We start from the raw sequence: 6,278 nt of genomic DNA on the forward strand, positions 1-6,278 counted from the left end.
AAGTCAAATATTCCAACTAATTGGGGACTTAAACTGTAACAAGGTTTTATTACTTTGTTTAATAATTACACCAGGATATCGACTGCGTGTAACCCAAGGTTTTAATACTTTGTTATCAATTATGCCAAGTGTCCTTGTACATAATTTCACCCTTGTTTTAATAATTCCATAGACTATTAATCCATTCCCGTGTCCGGTTAAATGAACGATTATTCGTACATATAAATACCCCGCCCATCGTGTCCGATCGAGTATATATGGTTATTTATAGGGACGTCGAATTGTAAATCTTTATATTAAAATTAACAAACTATCATTTAGTTAAACAAATATAAAGCCCATTAATAGCCCATAGTCTAATTTCCACAAGTGTCGTTCTTTTGTCCAAACCCCAATTATGGTACAAAGCCCAATTACCCAATTTTAATATTTTTAGCCCAACATCATGATTACTTCGGCTTAAAAAAACATAATAATAACTTAGCTACGAGACATTAAATTAAAAAGGTTGAACATAACTTACAATGATTAAAAATAGCGTAGTGTTACACGGACATAATTTCGACTTACACCCTTACAACATTCGCTAACATACCCTTATTATTAGGATTTAAAATTAAAATTAAAATTATAATATATATATATATTTTTTACGTATGATGAAAAATGAAAAAGGTGTAAAAAATTCGGCCGAATGCTTGGCCTTTTATAGGTGGATTTCTGACTTTCAGGGCTCCGCGAGTGCGGTGGATTTTGCTCTTCAGAGCTCCACGAGTGCGGAGCTGTGGAATCCAGCTCACACAAGCTTGGCTCCTAGCTTGCCGACGGTTTATATAATATAATATAATATATATATTAATTTTAAGAATTAATTATATATTATATTATATTCATGTGCATAGTTGACTTGTAATTTTTAGTCCGTTGCGTCGAGCGTTGAGAGTTGACTCTGGTCCCGGTTCCGGATTTTCGAAAGTCCTTGCGTATAATTTAATATCTTGTACTTTGCGTTTCGCGTTTTGTACTCTTGTAATTTTGAGACGTTTCTTATCAATAATTGGAACCTCTTTGATTGAACTTTGTACTTTTTAGCTTTTTGGTCGTTTGTGTCTTCAATTCGTCGAATCTGTCTTTTGTCTTCACCTTTTATTATTTAAACGAATATCACTTGTAAATAGAACAATTGCAACTAAAAGCTTGTCTTTCTTGAGGGATAATGCTATGAAATATATGTTCGTTTTTAGCATTATCAGCGCCCGTTCTTTACGTGTGTTTTCGATGCACTTTTTTCGGGGCGCGTTTTCGGTGCGTGTTTTCGTTACAAAAATGGGGTCAAAAAACGAGGTCCAAAAAATACATAAAAAACGGGGTCCTAAAAAGGCGCGTGTTCGAAAGAGACACATCAAAAAATACAATTAAGAACAATTTTACTAGCCCGACCCAACCGACTCGGGTCTTGACCCAACCCGACCCGGGTCTCGACCCAACCTGTTCAACCCATTTTAATTCTGACCCATTTCGACCCATGACCCGTTTTGACCCAAACCCATTTGATCTTTGACCCAACCCGACCCATCTCGACCCGTTTGCTAGGTATAATTTCAAGTAAACAATTACTTGAATCCTATTGCTTGATTCAAAATGGGAATAAAACTAGGGAGCTTCGATGTAATAATTGGTATGGATTGGTTAGCCAAAATGAAATCTCACATCCTTTGTGATCTTAAAGCGATTCAAATTCCTATCGAGAATGGTGAACCCTTGATTGTCTATGGCGATAAGAGTTGCACCGGACTCAATCTCGTCTCGTGGCTAAAAGTTGAAAAATACCTTCGTAAAGGTTGTTTCGCGATTCTAGCCCACGTTAAGAAAGTCGAGACCGATGAGAAGCATATCGATGATGTGCCAATTGTTAGTGACTTTTCCGATGTATTTCTCGAAGAATTACCGGGTCTTCCACCTCATCGACCGGTAGAATTCCAAATCGATCTTATTCCGGGAGCCGCACCCGTAGCACGTGCACCGTATAGACTTGCTCCATCCAAAATGCAAGAATTGCAAAGTCAAATTCAAGAACTACTTGACCGTGGTTTTATCCAACCTAGCCATTCACCATGGGGCGCTCCGATTTTATTCGTTAAGAAGAAAGATGGATCCTACGAATGTGCATCTACTATCGTGAACTAAACAAATTGACGGTTAAGAACCGATATCCTCTTCCACGCATCGATGACCTCTTTGATCAACTACAAGGATCTTGTGTATATTCAAAAATCGATCTCCGCTCGGGTTATCATCAACTAAGGGTTAGGGGGGGGGGGGATGTCTCCAAAACCTCTTTTCGGACTCGCTATGGTAGTTACGAATTCCTTGTCATGCCATTTGGTCTAACTAATGCACCGGCGGTGTTCATGGATCTTATGAACCGCATGTGCAAACAGTATCTCGACAAGTTCGTTATTGTATTCATCGATGACATCTTGGTCTATTCTAAAAGTGAAGAAGAGCACGAACAACACATTCGACTTGTGCTCGAACTCTTGAGACAAGAACGACTTTATGCCAAATTCTCCAAGTGTGAATTTTGGTTGAAGGAAGTTCAATTTCTCGCTCATGTCGTAAGCGATCAAGGTATTAAAGTCGATCCCGCAAAAATCGAAGCCATTAGCAAATGGGAAACCCCTACTACTCCTACTCACATTCGTCAATTCTTGGGTCTCGCCGGATACTATCGTAGATTCATCAAGTATTTCTCTTTGGTTGCACGTCCTCTAACCGCGTTAACTCACAAGGGAAAGAAATTCGTTTGGGCAACCGAACAAGAGTCCGCATTTCAAATCTTGAAGACAAAGCTAACCACCGCTCCTATCTTGTCACTTCCCGAAGGCAATGATGATTTTGTTGTATATTACGATGCCTCAAAACATGGTTTTGGGTGCGTATTGATGCAACGAAAGAAAGTCATTGGTTATGCATCCCGACAATTGAAAATCCACGAACGGAACTACACGACACATGATCTCGAACTCAGAGCCGTTGTCTTTGCACTTAAAATGTGGAGACACTATCTTTATGGAACCAAAAGTACTATCTTCACCGATCACAAAAACCTCCAACACATCTTTGACCAAAAGCAACTAAACATGAGACAACGATGGTGGATTGAAACTTTGAATGATTACGATTGTGAGCTTCGTTATCACCCCGGGAAGGCTAATGTAGTAGACGATGCCTTAAGTCTAAAAGAAAGAGCGGTGCCTCTTCGCGTCCGAGCTTTAAACATCACCATCCACACCAATATTAATAACCAAATTCGTGTAGCCCAAGACGAGGCTCTCAAGGATGAAAACATCTCTCTCGAAAGCTTGAACGTCCTCGCCTCTCGATTCGAAGTTAAGGAGACCGGACTCCGATATTTCGCCGGAAGAATTTGGGTGCCTAGTTATGGGGACTTGCGAAGCCTTATTCTAGACGAAGCCCATAAGTCATGATATTCGATTCACTCCGGTGCCAATAAGATGTACCACGACCTCAAAGAACAATATCGGTGGCTGAACATTAAAAGGGACGTCGCTACTTATGTTGGAAAGTGCCTGACTTGCTCCAAAGTCAAAGCCGAACAACAAACACCATCCGGATTACTTCAACAACCCGAAATCCCGCAATGGAAGTGGGAAAGAATAACGATGGATTTTATCACGAAACTACCCAAGACAATAGGCGGTTATGATACCATTTGGGTTATTGTTGACCGTCTCACCAAATCCGCTCACTTCCTAGCCATGAAGGAAACCGACAAAATGGAGAAACTTGCACAACTTTACATTAAAGAGATCGTAGCCCGTCACGGTGTACCATTATCGATTATTTCCGACCGAGATGGCCGTTTTGTTTCTAGATTTTGGCGTACTTTACAAGAAGCGTTGGGGACACGATTAGACATGAGCACCGCATACCATCCACAAAACGACGGACAAAGCGAACGCACAATTCAAACCTTGGAAGACATGTTACGAGCTTGCGTTATCGATTTTCGAAAAGCTTGGGACAAGCACTTACCTCTCGCCGAATTCTCTTACAACAATAGTTATCACGCGAGTGTTAACGCCGCACCATTCGAAGCATTATATGGTCGCAAGTGTCGTTCACCTCTTTGTTGGGCCGAAGTAGGCCACACAAAAATCACCGGACCCGAACTCATTCATGAAACAACCGAGGAGATTGTTCAAATCCGAGATAGGCTTAGGACGGTCCGTAGTCGTCAAAAGAGCTATACCGACGTTAGACGCAACGACCTCGAATTCCAAGTCGGTGACCGCGTAATGTTAAAAGTCGTACCTTGGAAATGTGTAATTCATTTCGGGAAATGTGGGAAGCTAAATCCGCGGTATATTGGTCCTTTCGAAATCTTGGAGCATGTTGGAACCGTTGCTTATCGTTTAGATCTTCCGCCTCAACTGAGCTCCGTTCATCCTACTTTCCATGTATCAAATTTGAAGAAGTGTTTTGCCGAACCCGAACTCGTCATCCCACTCGAGGAGCTTACTATTGATGACAAACTTCATTTTGTGGAAGAACTGGTTGAAATTGTGGACCACTCCATCAAAACGTTAAAACAAAGCCGAATTTCGATTGTCAAAGTCCGTTGGAACGCCAAGAGAGGACCCGAGTTTACTAGGGAAAGGTAAGATCAAATGAAAAAGAAGTACCCTCATTTATTCGCGGATTTGGAAACGCAAGATCCCGAGGAAGAAACAACGACTACTACGCCTACTTAAATTTCGGGACGAAATTTCTTTTAAGGAGTAGGTAATGTAACATCCCGTCTTTTTCCGTTTACTTTCCGTTTAATTGTCTTAAAGTCCGTTATATAATTATAACATCTTCCATTAATACACGTTTTTGAAATATCTCGTTTAGGTAATTCACGCACCCGCTTTTAAACTTGACGGACTAAACTTGCCAAATGACCAAAGATGTGACTAGGTCAAATGGTCAACTTCTTCCTCATCCATTCATTCACCTCCTCTAAATCTAATACTTCAACTTTTTCTCTCAAACACCCAATACACAAATTCATCATCTAATTTCGATCTAGCAAGTGTTCATCAAAACAAATTACATATTTGGAATCCTTGAAACTTCATCTTCGAATCCATACCAACTTCATATCATTTGGGTAACTTTTTAAAAACACTAGATTTTATGTTCTTGATGTTTTTGACTTATAAAAGTGTTAGTTAGTGTCTATGGCTCGAGTCTAACATGAATATATGATTTGTATGCTCGATCTTGTTGTTTTAGCGTAACTGGCATGAATTTGAAAAGTGTGTGTTTAATCTTGAGTTTTGGATGATTAAATGTTGTTGTTATGATAAAGTTCATGTATTAAATGTGCCACTAGCATCACTAACTTCATTTTGATGTGTAAGTTGATTAAGAAAACACCACTAACATGATTTATGAGTTTGTGATTTTTGGTTAGGGTTTGGTAGTCTTCAATGTGAATTTTATAAATGCATTGGCAAAGTTGTTTGTGAATGTTTAGTTGCAATGTATGTTCAAGTACCTTCGAAACGGCATATCTATACATCTAAATTGGTTGCCCGAATCATGAAACGCATTTAATGAACTTGAATGTAATAAATGATGAGCATTAATGTGGTTTTGATTGTTGTAAAAACTAGAACTGATTGATGATGTGTGTTTAGTTGCATTCCTCGTCAAAATACCTTTCCGGTGATATAAGATGCATGTTTTGAATGTTTTCAGAACATAAAATGTGTTTGATTAAAGTTTGGTTCGTGCACTTGTGAAAATTCAGCAACTGCAACTGATCAGGTGTTTGGACGCCGTCCAAACATTTGGGACGCCGTCTAGCCCTTCACATCTGGACGCCGTCCCTGGACGCCGTCCAAATGAAGTATCAGATTCTGCTTTGCTTGGTCAATTACCGTTTAATTCTAACTATGCTATGCACCTCCGATTAACATGTAACTTGTTCTAACATGCTCATATATGATTATAAAACTCAGAATAATTGTCCGAGACCCGAGCCGAACGTTTTGACTTTTTCGTTGACTTTGACTTGACCAAAGTTGACTTTCATCCAAACTTAACCAAATATTTATGCAATCGTTCTAGTGTACTATTATACTTGTATCTTGCATGAAACTTGACAACGTGATTCACATGCTACGAAATTGAGTCGCAATGAGCCATAGGACTAATTGAACACTTTGACCGACCGTGTTTATCAATATTGATAAAACCTATTT

This window comes from Rutidosis leptorrhynchoides, chromosome 8 (assembly GCF_046630445.1).
Source record: "Rutidosis leptorrhynchoides isolate AG116_Rl617_1_P2 chromosome 8, CSIRO_AGI_Rlap_v1, whole genome shotgun sequence".
In the NCBI taxonomy this organism is placed as follows: domain Eukaryota; kingdom Viridiplantae; phylum Streptophyta; class Magnoliopsida; order Asterales; family Asteraceae; genus Rutidosis; species Rutidosis leptorrhynchoides.